The sequence below is a fragment of the Quercus robur genome, chromosome 6 (assembly GCF_932294415.1).
Source record: "Quercus robur chromosome 6, dhQueRobu3.1, whole genome shotgun sequence".
Taxonomy (NCBI): Eukaryota; Viridiplantae; Streptophyta; class Magnoliopsida; order Fagales; family Fagaceae; genus Quercus; species Quercus robur.
The window spans coordinates 21543177-21557774 of record NC_065539.1 but is presented as its reverse complement, the minus strand read 5'-3'; the positions used below and the strand labels follow the sequence as shown (position 1 = coordinate 21557774).

The 14598-nt window shown below is 34.6% G+C and overlaps 2 long non-coding RNA genes across 2 annotated transcripts; both read right to left on the bottom strand.

Annotated features, from left to right (window-relative positions):
- Window positions 1-1299: 1299 nt before the first annotated feature.
- LOC126733239 (uncharacterized) lies at window positions 1300-4738 on the bottom strand. Its single transcript, XR_007659651.1, has 4 exons — window positions 4503-4738; window positions 4180-4329; window positions 3709-3789; window positions 1300-2719 (listed from the first exon to the last, which is right to left on the bottom strand). It is a non-coding gene; the product is annotated as an uncharacterized LOC126733239 (long non-coding RNA).
- Window positions 4739-5921: 1183 nt separating this feature from the next.
- On the bottom strand, window positions 5922-14185 carry LOC126733238 (uncharacterized). Its single transcript, XR_007659650.1, has 3 exons — window positions 13783-14185; window positions 13569-13656; window positions 5922-6289 (listed from the first exon to the last, which is right to left on the bottom strand). It is a non-coding gene; the product is annotated as an uncharacterized LOC126733238 (long non-coding RNA).
- Between the last annotated feature and the right edge of the window lie 413 nt (window positions 14186-14598).

Sequence of the window (14598 nt, the reverse complement as noted above, 5' to 3'; positions counted from 1 at the left end):
TGTGGTTCTTTATTGATTTCACACTTTTGTGATGAATCAGTCAAACTCTTGGACTAGAAAGTGAGACCTATGTCCATTTATTTTTTTTCTCATGTAAAAAGAATTTTTACTAACTTCCTAATTTGCTTATGGCCTAGTGATTATGGAGGTAAGTGGACCATATTGGCTAATATGAAAAAAAGGAGGTATCACTACAAAAAAAAAAGGCTATAGCCGCATTTGCAAAACGCAGCTATAGCCTATAAAAACGCAACTAAAGGCTATAGCTGCGTTTTCCAAACACAGCCTATGCAGCGAGGCTATAGCCCCCTGCGGGGACCTAGAGCTGCGTTTTCAAAAACGCAGCCCAAACCGGGGTCTGTAGCTGCGTTTTACATAGCCTAGAGCTGCGTTTTCTCACAACCCCAGATGCGGGACCTATAGCCGCGTTTTAAATAGAAACATGGCTATAGGTGACACATAGAGCTGCGTTTAAAACGCAGCCCAAACAGGGTCTATAGCTGCGTTTTTACACCTCAGCTTGTGGCTGTAGAAAAACGCAGCTATTGGGTGTAAAAACGCGGCTATAGGTAATAATTTTTTTTTCCAATTTTTTGTCTTCCTAAACACATTCCTGCCCAAAACAAGATTTGTAATTCCTGCCAACACTCAACAGATGCAACCAATTGAAACCAACAAAACAAATTGCCAACACTCAACAGTTCCCAACCAATTGCCAAATAACAAAACAAGTTCCCAACAAAAGATTTTTACATCACAAAATGCATATTCGTCAAGGATTTTTTACATCACAAAAAATTGTTAGCAAGCATCATGGTACTTGAAAGACTTGAAAGACTTAGTAACATGAGAGAAAGACTAGCTGTAGTTCAACTATTTGTTAATAATTTAACAAGAGTAGTATAGTAACATAATTAGTCAATTTATCAGAGTTAAAACTTAGAGAGCAGAAAAAAATCTAGTCAAAACTTCCAATTCAATCAAGTTCAACAATACATTAATGAAATGAAACTGTATGTGCCCTACCTTTCAACTTTCAATCTTTAACACTTATCCAGTTATCTTTTATTTACTCCTTTGGATCTTATTCTTGATTAATATTCTAATCTCTAAACATCATTTATTACTCATGAATTCACTTTTTATCCATTATTGCTCTAAAATTTATATATATATATATATATATATATAACATTATATGAAAAAATAAATGCATAACAATATTTTAAAATATAAAAAATATATATTTAATAATTTATTTTTATGTGTATCCCTGCAATATCGTGTCCTAAGCAAGCCTTAAGCACACTTTTTAGGTGCTTTTAGAAAAGCTTCTTTTTTTTTTTAGAAAATAAAATTCATTAAAATTAATTGCTCAATCTTGAAGCAAATGACATGGACCATTGATTTATTACAAAAACAATATTCTTAGTGTGCAATATTACACTATCTATCTATCTATCTATATAAATTACCTGTCAAAGGACATGAACCATGACAATTTGCTATTCTGGACTCTCTAGTCTTTGCATTTTGGAAATATTTTGTTTCAGCCGTATACTTCCTTTTTTATCGATAAGTAATAAACTTCATTGAAATTAAAATAAGGACAAAAGGATAAAAACAAAGGAAGTGTGCTAAAAGGCAACAAAAAAAAGGAAACTAAACAGCAATGGAAGTACAAAAATCAAGCATGCCAGGCAGAGACGTGAAAGTAACAACACCTGAAGCATTTGCTCATTCAAACAAAGTCTAAAAGAAGACAAGTTTCAACTCATGAACTGACCTTTAATCCCCTTCAAAAGTACGTTCTTACCTCCATATGACCCACATAAGACAATGATAAATCATACTCCAAAGCATCTTAGTTTTGAGTCCATTAAACTTGCCCAACCAACTTGCTATAAGTTTCACAACACTACAAGGCATGACACAATGAACACCAAACAGGGAACACACCATATTCCACAACTCTTGAGCTACTGGACAATGTAGAAGTAAGTGATCAATAGATTCAATAGTCTACCCATTCCTCGTTTGATCATAGTTATCATAGATATGATTTTTAAAAGCATAAGAAAATTATATAAAATGTTTTTCAAAAAAAGAAGAAAAAAAAAAAAATATATATATATATATATATATAATATTACGTTTAGACTTTCTATGACTAGATTATTATCATATTGTCCATTGATAAGTGTTTTTCAAATTTACTATATAAAAATTTGAAGAAATTGAAAGAACTTTTGTAAAATTTGAACTTATGAACTTTGTGCAATTGCACTATCTATTTTAGCCAATAGGCAAAATATATTAGACTTACACGGTTTGACTTTTTTTAAATGGGCAATAAGTTTAATCAAAATCTTTTTATCTACACATAGCAATACCAATATCACTCCACAGTCCACACAGAGTATAACTGCAACTCAGATCCCAGTAGCATGTGCTCTGTTGATCTAAAGATAGAATATGCATATGTGCATGCAATGCAAGAATAATCAACTGTCACCCATCTCTGTAAAACATAAAATCACCACCAAGTAAATTTGACAGGAGTCAACAATTACCTTAGTAGATTTAGCACCTCGTTTCTTGGAAGTTGTTTCTACTTTAACTGGTTCAGGAACAAGTGGTTCAGGGTCTGGGCAGCGTTCAACAAAATGGGCAGCCAAAAGCTTAGTAAGGCCTTCTTGTACAACATCTTCACGACATCCTGAAAAGTGTGTGAGTGCAGGACATATTAGATCACCTGAATCACTTACATCAGTATAATAGTTTTCCTACTTCAAAAGTATAACAACATATTAATATCATGTTTGTATATATATCAGAAACAATCTAATTCTATCCTTTAGAAACTTAAGAATAGAAACACCTTGAACTATTCTAGAAGTGTAGGATTATTAGAAGAGCAACAATATAGACAGAGCATGGCACCTCAGTAAATACAGAGGGAATAATTTATACCCATTCTTTCAAAAGCTAAGTGCCTCGAACTATTCCAGGATAAAAAGGTCATTACATAGTATGTCTTTGAAAAGTTATACGGATATAGTCCTACTTTACAGTATTTTTCCATGAACCAACCACTCTCAAGAATTGGACCCCATGCACTTGCACTTGAAAACAATAGACTTTTACAAATTGCATAGATGATGGCCCTGGCCCCTCTTTAACTAGTCTGGTACAAGTAGAATTATTAATAGAAAAACAAACTAATTATGAATGAATTCTGCAGCGTAAAGGATGACCTTCTAGAGAACCCATTGTCTGCTCTTTCAAATCAACCCCATAGCAAAGAGAAGAATCATGCAAATAAGTCAAACAAAACAGCCACCCTAATGCAGGGAAACATTTCCTATACCTTGGGAAAATTCCATTTCAAATCTGATCAAGAAACTTCTAGACTTAAAGTAGCACAACAAAAGACTCGAGGAAAGTAAATAGTTTATAAATACTTTGGCAACATAATCCAACAGTCACAAAGATGAATTTCCAGATAAGTCTTCCAACATGCCAACTAATGAACCTAACATAACATTCCACCAAGAACAACCAACCAAGTCTGCTGGATATGCATCTTTCATTTTAATTACTTTTTTCCTTTTGGGTCCTTCTTAATGTGTGAATCAAATATATATGGAATGAAATTTTATTCAAAATATTCAATGACCTTTGATTATAGAGAGTGTAGCCAGGTACCTTTCGTACTTCACCATCCAAAATCCTAAAAGTATTCAGGCGGGGCATATTGCCACTCCATAGGTTCACCCACTATATAAACTGTTGACAGAACACAAGTCATCAAAATAAATAATGTTAATAATAATAGAACTTTGAAACAATTCCAACAGTTTGGTTGCTTTGAAATCAATCAAATTGGCCAAGATTCTATAAATCTCAGAATTTTTTTTATTATTATTAGAAAACTTTAGAAAGCCAAAAGCTTTGCTAAAGTGAGCCCCATTCAATTATATACACTGGTTCCTATATTTTTGAAATCCAAAAGAAATAATTCATTCTTTTTTCAAAAAATTGTATTGAAATCAATAAATGATAGAGAATAGAATTCTAAAATGTTCACGTTCTTTCATTTTCAACTGTTTTTTCAGCTAGCAAACAAAAATTCAATACCAAAAAAAAAAAAAAAAAAAAAGTATATAGAATGCGTACCCTCAGTGATATGTGCGATCTTGTCCCAATCCTGACCGATTTCCTTTTCGCATCTTCTCTGTAACTCGGGACAACGCCTAATCTCCAGTATTTGTAAAGACGAGAGATCGCGCATCTCATCAGGCAGTGATTTCAGACCTATTTTTGTTTCTAACGAAGAAACAAACATCAAACGGTCGAAACCATTTAAAAAAAAACAAAAAAAAACAAAAAACAAAAACCCCAGAAAAATATAGAAAGAATCTTCAAACTCTAGAATAAGCAAAGAGAAAAACGATTCCTACAAGTAGAGAGAGAGAGAGAGAGAGAGAGAGAGAGCTTACCGATTGATGAGGGAGGCGTGAGGTTGAGAGCACGACAGCGAGATTAGGGATCAGGAGCTAGGTTGAGAGTGAGCCAGGTTGAAATGGGTTCAATTGTGTTTTTCAATTTAGGGTTTTTTCCAATTTATAGCAAGCCTAGAGCTGCGTTTGCTAAAACGCAGCTTGAACATATCTGGAGCTGCGTTTACCCAAACGCAGCTCTAAAAATGTTAAGCTGCGTTTATTAAACGCAGCTTCAGACATTTTGAAGCTGCATTTAATCAAACGCAGCTCCATATCAGTTTAAGCTGCGTTTTTTAAACGCAGCTCAGGGACATATTGAAAAAAAAAAAAAAAAAAAAAAAAAATCTCAGGATGGCTCTAAAGCTGCGTTTTTGAAAACGCAGCTTCATTCCTACCCACCTAAACGCAGCTCCAACATCAAAAAACGCAACTTCAGAGCTGGTTTATTGCCGAGTTTAATAAACGCAGCTACACGCCCACTGATAGAGCTGCGTTTTACAAAAACGCAGCTCAAACAGCACCCTGAAGCTGCGTTTTTAAAAAACGCAGCTCCAAAACGCAGCTCCAAAGCGCGTTTTTGGTAGTGTATGAAGTCAGGTTTTGTTATGTCCCATGTAAACAAGGAACCAGAAGATGCAGATGCAGCTGCAACTATAGCAGAAAGTTGCCAGAAGATAGTGATTTTGATATTATAGAATGCCTAAGAGCATCAGCATCAAAGAATGCTATGCTATCCTATTTTACCATCTCAAAAAGTTACTTTATCACTTATACCATACCATTTTACAATACACCCTACATCAAAAAACTCTATTATTTTACTTTTTCATTAAAATATTATTTTTTAATCTTTCTTTATTATTTCTTTCACATCATCACTTTTTTTTTAGCTAAGCATCTATTCCAACGGTAACATTTTCCTGGGCTTTCCAACTATAATTTTTTTTTCCAGACTTATGACTATTCCAACGGTAACATTAATATCTCCTCCTACCACTCTCAAAGAACCAGACTTATCTAGACCTCAGCCACTAATTTCCTGCAAATACCACCATTCCATTTGACTAGAGAGTAGTGAGAGAAAAAGTGGCAATCAACTTTTAACGACTGAATTGTATCTACAAGCATCAAACCTACTTTTATCTGATATAATTATAACGTTAACACTGCACCTAATCTTGCCTTTGATTTGCACTTTCAAGACTGAAATATATGTATCTAGTGACAAGGACCTCTGACTGGTAAAAATTCATTATTAGATAAAAGAATGAGAAGTGATCAATACAGGTTATAAAATATATCCTCAGTTCCTTCATCACCAATTCATACACAAAAACTCAGGAAATGCAGAGGCAATACAGGCGACAATACAACACCAAGATGCCATAGTTTATACAATACAATACAACACCATAGTTTACCAAGATGCCAAATTTTATGACAGCCACAATCACTATACCAGAAAACAAGGAACAACCACCACTGTAACGTAACTTTATGACAGCCACAATCAAATGCATAAATTTGTTTTCGGTCCAAATTTATGACAGCCACAATAAACTTTATGACAGCCAAATTTTATGAGGACAGCCACAATCACTATACCAAGATGCCAAATTTGTTGTTGGTCCTTAATGGTAGGTGATACCAGAAAATAGGAACAACCACCACTGTAACTTTCAGGAGAGTATAATACACTTTGGAAAGATGGAAAATTACACTTCCATTAAACAATAAACTCTAATAAGATCTGGAAGCTGGCCAAGGGGCAAGACACAAAGAACCTGCCAACTTTAATGATCCACACACACACACACATAGAACCTGCCACTTTTTTTTTTTTTTTTGAGAGCAAACCTGCCAGATATCAACTTTAATGATCCACACATATATACGCAACTTGCCAAATATCAATGTACTCAACCTACGAACTTAAAAAATCCACATACATATATACATGCAACCTGCCAATTTTAAAAATCCACATACATATATATAAATGCAATCCACATACATAACTATAAATTTTGTCTTTATAAGACTCGTATATATGTCAAATTACAATAAAACACCACAAGCATAACTCACACACTTACTAAGTTCCTACAACTCCCCTTGTAATTGCCATAAATGCTCAACGAGGTCTGTTTGAAGTTGAGAATGAATTTTACGGTCTCGAATACATTGATGGGTTTCAATGAACTCCGTAAATGTATTTGTGTTCTCCCGTGACATTTGTATGGTAGGATTGTCATCAATTTGCTCATAATCTAATTCCACCGCTTCGTTTACATCTCGCTCATCCTCAACGATCATGTTATGAAGAATTACACAAGCTTTCATGATGTCTTGGAGCGTTTCAGCATGGAAAAATCTTGCAGGTCCACGCACAATTGCGAATCTCGCTTGAAGAACTCCAAATGCATGCTCTACATCCTTCCTATTCGCCTCTTGGGCTTGTGCAAATAATTTTTTTTTTGTTCTCGTGGATATGGAATTGTTTTAACAAATGTTGACCACTTCGGATAGATGCCATCGGCAAGATAGTATCCCATTTTATACTCATGACCATTGATTGAGTAATTAACCGCAGGAGCACGTCCTTGTTCGAGCTCAGAAAATATAGGAGACCGTTCAAATACATTAATGTCATTATTTGACCCAGGTAACCCAAAAAACGCATGCCATATCCAAAGATCATAAGATGCCACTGCTTCTAAAACAATGGTTGGCTCATGAATGTGACCAGAGTACTGACCTTCCATGCAACTGGACAATTTTTCCATTTCCAATGCATGTAATCAATGCTCCCTAGCATCCCTGGAAATCCACGTTTTTCCCCATTGGCTAAAAGTCTAGCAATATCGTCGTTGTTTGGAGACCTCAAGTATTCCTTGGAGAAAATATCAACCACCGCTTTAACAAATTTTTTTAGACTTTTCATTGCAGTGGATTCTCCAATCCGCACATACTCATCCATAAAATCAACTGTAACTCCATACGCAAGCATCCTAAGTGCAGCTGTTATCTTTTGAAGAGAAGATAAACCCCATTTTTGGGCACCATCTCTTTTTTGGATAAAATAAGATTCATAAGTTTCTACCCTAGATTGAATACGGAAAAAAAGGGATCGACTAATCCGAAATCTCCTCCTAAATAAATTAGGAGGATATACTGGTGTGTCAGCAAAGTAGTCGAGATAAAGTCTTTTATGGCCTGCCAAACGATCACGTTCGATATACCGACGACGTTTACGTTGTACTGTTGAACCTTTAAGAATTCGCCTCATTATTTCATCCTCGTCTGAGTCGTCAAAAAGCAACTTTTTAAAAAGAGAGCGACCCATAGAGACAACCTTGAAGACAACAGTGTTAGAGAACATAAAACTGAATGATATCTACTTTAGTCAGCCAAACAAAAAGAAAAAGAAAAAAAAAAAAAGATAAAACAGCCACATAAACAGCAGTAAACAGCTACCAGAAAAATTAAACACACTGAAATAGCTTAAAACAACATCAAAACAGCCCCATAACAGATTTTGACAAATTCTGCCACTGAAATAGACATAAAACAGCCACATAAACATCAATAAACAGCCACATAGACAGCTACCAAAAAAATTAAACACACTTGTTAAAGTGTATTATGTGACAACAACTAGGTGCAAGTTTATGCCTTCACACTTACTGACAGTGCAGTGAGGATATTATAAAAAGAGTGACTAATTTGTGGGAAAGTTGAATGTTTTGGAGGTGGAGAGGATATAATTGTTAGAAACTTAGATAATTAGCTAAGTTTTCTAACATACAAACATGAACATCAAAAAAAAGGAAACAGACTACATTACAGCTCCTACAGATTATGGTAATGCTGTTGTGGGGTTAGCCAATGGCATGCATTCTTGTGTAACTATAAATTGACAAGGTAGTGCATGTTGTAGTCAGTTTTGATTATCAAAAAGAAAGCATGAGAGGCATTTTCCAAGATTTTGTCTCTTGAAGAGTTGAAACACCCCTAGCTTACTCTAAGAAACTTAGCATTGCCCACCATTCCAAGTCTGAAACTCATTCTCTCTATTTGGTACTGCATGTTGGTGCTATCCTCTACTGAACATTATGGCTGAAGATTCTATGCACATGTGTTTTTATTAGTGATCTTTATAGTGAAGAAGTTAGAGCTTGTGTCAAGGAGAAAAAAGAATGCTATTTCAGTGGTGAAAATTCAGAATCTGCAGCTGCAGGTACTTTTACACAACATAATTTTATATTTGTTATTTGGTCATTTGATCAAGGTTCTGCCTGGGCACAGGTATTATCCATTTTTAAAAAAATGGATGTGTCAAAAGTGGACACTCTCCAACAAACAAAAAGTACTTTAGAACTTTTAAATCAAATAGGAAAATGAATCTAAACATAAAATAAGACTCATGGGCCTTAACGAGGTGTGTGTGTTCAGAAAGACATAGGAATAAATAGTATATATTAGTAAAATATAAAGAGTATTATACAAATTTGGGCCAAATTCTCAATTTTTTTGGAAGTAATGTTTCATTCCGTGGCAGCCCATTATTTTCGGAGGAATCAAAGATTGAATTATTGATTCATTAAAAAAATAAATCATTTTAGAATTTTAATTTTACTGGAAAAAAGAAAAAGAGAGGATAATTTACAAAAATTTCCTTAGGTTTAGTGGAATGATATTGTATCCCAAAACTTAACAAAATAACACTCATCCGTTAACAGAACATTCCAAAATCTAAGAAAATTCTCTTCATCAAGTTCTAACCCATGGTTGGATGAATAATTTTTTTATTAATTAGTATTAAATATTACTATTCAACCAACTTAAACACCATAGGCACTTTCCAACAACTTCTAGTTACTTGATTTCTTAACATTTTGAATGATCGAGTGGTTTCGTTTTGAGTTTATTTGCTCAATTTCTTTAAAGTTTTGAACAATAGATTTGGCTTCAAAGTTATTTTCGTTATTTGGGTTTAAACTTTAAATATTTGAACTTCTGATTTGAGTTTAAAAATTTGAACGTTTAAAGTTTAGGATTTGAACAATTTCTTTAAATTTCTTCTTTATTCTATTCTAATTTGGGTTTAAAGTTTAATTTCTTGGTTTGTGATGGTTGGTGTTTTCCAGTTATTCACAACGTCACATAATATATGGCGGTGACAACTCTATCTCCACAGAATTTACGCTTTTTCCATCCATGATTATCTTTTCTATGTGATATTCTAATTAACTAAAGGTTTCTCTTTGCCTTTTGCTTCACTTGGCTTTCCTACTTCAACTGTACAAATTCTTGAAAGTTTTCTCTCATTTCATTTTCATCACCTCCAAAAACAATTTTAGTAACTTCCATAATTTATTATCTCTCATTTCTTCCAAGCTTAAGTAAATCTTTCATTACCAAGGTCTGCACAGTTCCATCAAACATCTTAACTTTTACTGTACCTATTCTCAGAACCTTTATCTTTACTATTTGCTGCAGCAACTGCTGCATCCGCAGACTTTAACTTCTGACTACATGACTTTTCTTAGACTCCTCTAACTTTAGGGCAGCCCATTCCAGCAGGCAAATAACTATCAGAAAAAATTAAACAGAAGTATAAAACTGACAAAAAAAAAAAAAAAACTGAAAGTTGGAACAACCAATTGGTAGAAGATATGATATCAAACATAGAAAATACATAAGTTTTTTATATACGCAAAAATGATGTGATTACATAAGTGGCACAACCTACTGCCAATTGATCAAGTTGGAACAATACATCATCTACATGTTCCAAACTTATGCTCAAAATAAGCCACTACCAAAATAAGCCACTACCAAAATGGCATCTACATATGCCAAACCCCAACCCTAAAATAATTTACTACCACAATAAGGTTACGACAAGACATCTACATGTTCCTTGGGTCAAACCCAACTTGTCTTGCAAGGATTTGATCCTTGAGATTTTCAAAATAAAGTTTTTCCTTGTCATTCATGCTACTTGTATCCATAGTCATTATTCTTCCCTCCTCCCTAATAGTTTCAAGACGAAGCCTTTCCGCTTTGATGCGAAGAGCCTCTTTGTCTTGTTCATGTGATGCTTCAATATAGCGCAATTTTTTTTCCAAATAATCATCAAAGCCCTTATCACCATCTATCCTCTTTCGCTTAGCCTTTTCGGCTTTTCGACCAATTGGTCTCTCTAGCACCACTGTATCATCATCATTGCTATCAACTTGATTGACTGAACTTTGAGTTTGAGGAAGCCCTTTTGATCTTTCCTTAAGCATACTCCACTTTGGTTGGTTCTTCAACACAACCCAACAATGTTCAAAAGCAAAAGCTACCTTTTTGCCGGTTTTTGAATTTGGTGTAGCTTGATATATATCCCTTGCTTCTTTCAACTAAATTTTTTAAAAATTAATAAAATAATTAGTGTCTTGAAACTATAAAGGAAATTAATATCTTGACACTATGGCAATATAATTGATACCTTGTCCTCATCAGTCGTACCGCTTCTATTTCGAGCTTCAACTTTCGCCATGAACCCAGCAAACCTACTTGTCTCCCTATTAATATTTCCCCATCGACTTGATAGGGAGGTACTAGTACATGTGGTTCCATAAGTATTATTCTTGCAAAAAAACTCCCAAACTTTCTCCCAAAATTTATCACCCTTTTGATCAGTACCATGCACAGCATCCATGCCAATGTTAAGCCATGCAGCGATGAGGAGGAGGTCCTCATCTACACTGAAGTTCCCACCACGTTTTGTTGGATTAGGGGTGACAATTTCAACTTCCGGTATAGGCTGGATGGGCATTGAAGGATTTTGAGACCCACTTAAAAATGGTTCCACAAAATCGGAATCCCCTTGTAAGTAATTACCATATTGTTCAATGTGTTCTTGTAAAACCATCCCTTTTAAACAGGGAACTTAAAACAGTTAGTATATGAAGTAAATTAGTGTATGAAGTCAATTCTTATTTGTATCTTTACAATCAATATAAGCTAATATTTACATATGTGAGCAGCAATGTGTAGTATTGTGAAAGTGAAAATAATGGACTAAATGCAAAATGGGGTTGTACTACTACTTATCCCGAAGGAGGAAAAAAAAAAGATCCGTTTGCTTGTTTTTATTTTCGGGTAGCTGTGCATCTTAGAATCTACTTGTGTACTGTACTTCAGTTTTTTTTTTTTAAAAAGCACTGTCAATCTGATTTCTAACAACACTGTCAATCTGAAGCTACCCATGTATTGAAGCTACATTGTCAATCTAACGACACTGTCAATCTGATTACTCGTGCATACTGTACTTTAGTAGCTACCCATGTATTGAAGCTATATTTCTAACAACACTCTCAATCTGATTCTTCGTGCTAGTTCCCCCTCTCCAGTTCTTCTAACTCGACAATTATCTCAATAAACTACGGATACACAGCTCCTTATTCTTCTATGACCCAAAGGTGCAAAAAGTCTAAAAAAAAAAAAAAGGATACAAGAATTGAACCTATGGCGTTTGTTTCATAATAATTGCTTTCTATCATTAGCCCAAGACAACAATGGATTCCTTTTTGGTTTAGGTGGGATTCAACCACAAGAGACTTTCCAAGGTAAGCTATTTCCAACCCACAATTGAAGTTAATACTCTACAAGGTGTACTCGATGGAGTAACCAATATCTGAAATTCTTGCACAATGCATCTATATTATAGCAAGATCATGCATCAATATTTTTATATTTAAAGCATCTTGCATACACCAAAAACCAATCCATGTCTTGGCACAATGGTAAAGAATATAGAGCAAACCCCATAAGTCCAAATCCTATCATACCAATCCAAAAAATAATAATCTCATTCTTTAAAAGTAAATTTTTTGAAATTGATTACTTGTTAAATGAGCAGTGAAGAAATCAATCCATGATCTCTTTATTAAAAAAAATTATTCTCAATCTGCTATTGAATATGAAATTATGTGTGATTGGGTATATGCCAATGTCTTTATAGAATAGTTATCATTTATATTATACTCTCTCTATCTGTCTCACAGGTGCACCTAGTATCATCAGCAATTAGAAACTACTCATATAATTAGTTGAACCTTGAAGAGAATGCTCAAGGCCTACCTCAGAAAGAAGCTAACTCATAGCATATAATCTATTAATGCTCTTTATACTGAATGAGCCTTATTATATCTCCTAAGTCCTGACCCTTTAGTCATTTTCTGCACAGCATACCATTCTACCATCCCTAGCAAATTCAGTTACTTTTATCAGAAAATTGTCAGAAATATTTTCATTTCGGAATCCAAATCTTAACAAAATCAGCCTAAACCATATCCAACCACTAATTTGCCACCCTTTCCCAATTCAACTACAAGCTTACTATATCCAAAATTCAGCTCAACAAAGAGCAAAGCTCTAAGCCTCCAACCCGTATTTCTGCTTATCAAAAAACTATAAATATAAAAATAAAAAGGCTCCAAAAGAAAGTGTGCCCTAACCCCTAAACAAGTTTAGTTACTTTTATCACAAAATTCCCGGAATTATTTCCATTTTAGCATCTAAAAATTTACAATGCTAGTCTGAACCATATCCAACCACTAATTTTTAATCCTTTCCCAATTCAATAGAAACTTACATATCCAAAATTAAGCTGAACACAGAGTTAAGCTCCAAAACAGAGCGTGCCCTAACATCTATTCAAAATTCAGTTACATCTTTTTTCTTCAGAATAAGTTACAAATATCAGTTATTTTTATCACAAACTTGTCAAAAAGTTCCCGTTTTAGTATCTACAAATTAACAACAGTATCATGAACCATACCCACCTACTAAATTTTTATTCTTTCCCAGTTAAACTAAAAACTTATATAAAAAATTCAGCTTAACGCATTGCTAAGATCCAATACAAAGCATGCCTTAACCTCTATACAAATTCAGTTACTTTAATCACAAAGTTATCAGGAATATTCCCATTTCATCCATCCAAAGGGGAACAGAAACAAAGTGAAAAGAGAGAAGCGAGAGAAATAGATAGAGAGGGAAACTTACTGGTATGGAAGATGAACCTGAGCAAATTTTTTTATGATGCTAATCCCGTGCCAGAGAGCGAAAACCCGTCGTTGATGAAGTTGAATCTCTACAAACATCAACAACAATTCTTTGATCAAAACCCAAACACAAACACAAGCTGAATCCCTCTTTTTCTTGCAGAGAGAGAAAAGAAACACAAACAAAAAAACTCTAATACATTATCAAAACCCACCTTACAGTTAGCACCAACACCGATGGAGCTGAATCCCCCACACCGACGGAGCTTAGTTGAACCTTGAGTGTCGGTTTGAAGAGAGAGTGATAGAGTGAAGAGTTAAATGGGTACTATCTAGAGTGTTGGGTTTATGAGATGAGTGAGGGTGAGGGTGAATCGGTAAAGGGATTTGGAGATGGGTCTGATTAAATCGGTTGAGGGTGAGGGTGAATCGGGATTTGGAGATGGGTCTGAGATGAGACGCCGTGTGAAGCGTCGGCAATGGAGATGGGTGAGGGTGAATCAGTTGAGCTTCAGCGAATCCACATGGTGTGTGATGTTGATGTTGATGTTGGGAGGAGTATGCTGTTTGGGTCTGAAGAGAGGAGAGAGCTGAAGAGAGGAGAGAGCAGATGGAGAAACAGAACAAAGAAGAGAGAGAAGAGCACTGAAGTACCGTGATAGTGGAGAGAGAAAGTTCAGCGGGAAAGGATGGAATAAAATATATATTTTTCTTTTACCATTGTGCTACAGTACAATTCTAAGTTTAGAATTGTACTGTAGCACTATTGCAAAAAATTTTGCAATAGTGTGGTTTACCATTGTTTGATGCAAGTACTTTTATCCTCAAAAATGTTAAAAATGCCTTAAATATGACTTTAGCATTTTTCAATGCTAGTGCTCTAAGTATTAGATGTTATTTGAGTTTCATAATTTAGTTGTTATTTGAATTTGAGTTGTGGATTTGGATAGGGACTATCTGGTGATAGGACTTGTAGATAGAATTAGATAATTAAGTTATCTAGCCTTTTGAATTTCAGTCCAATATGTATA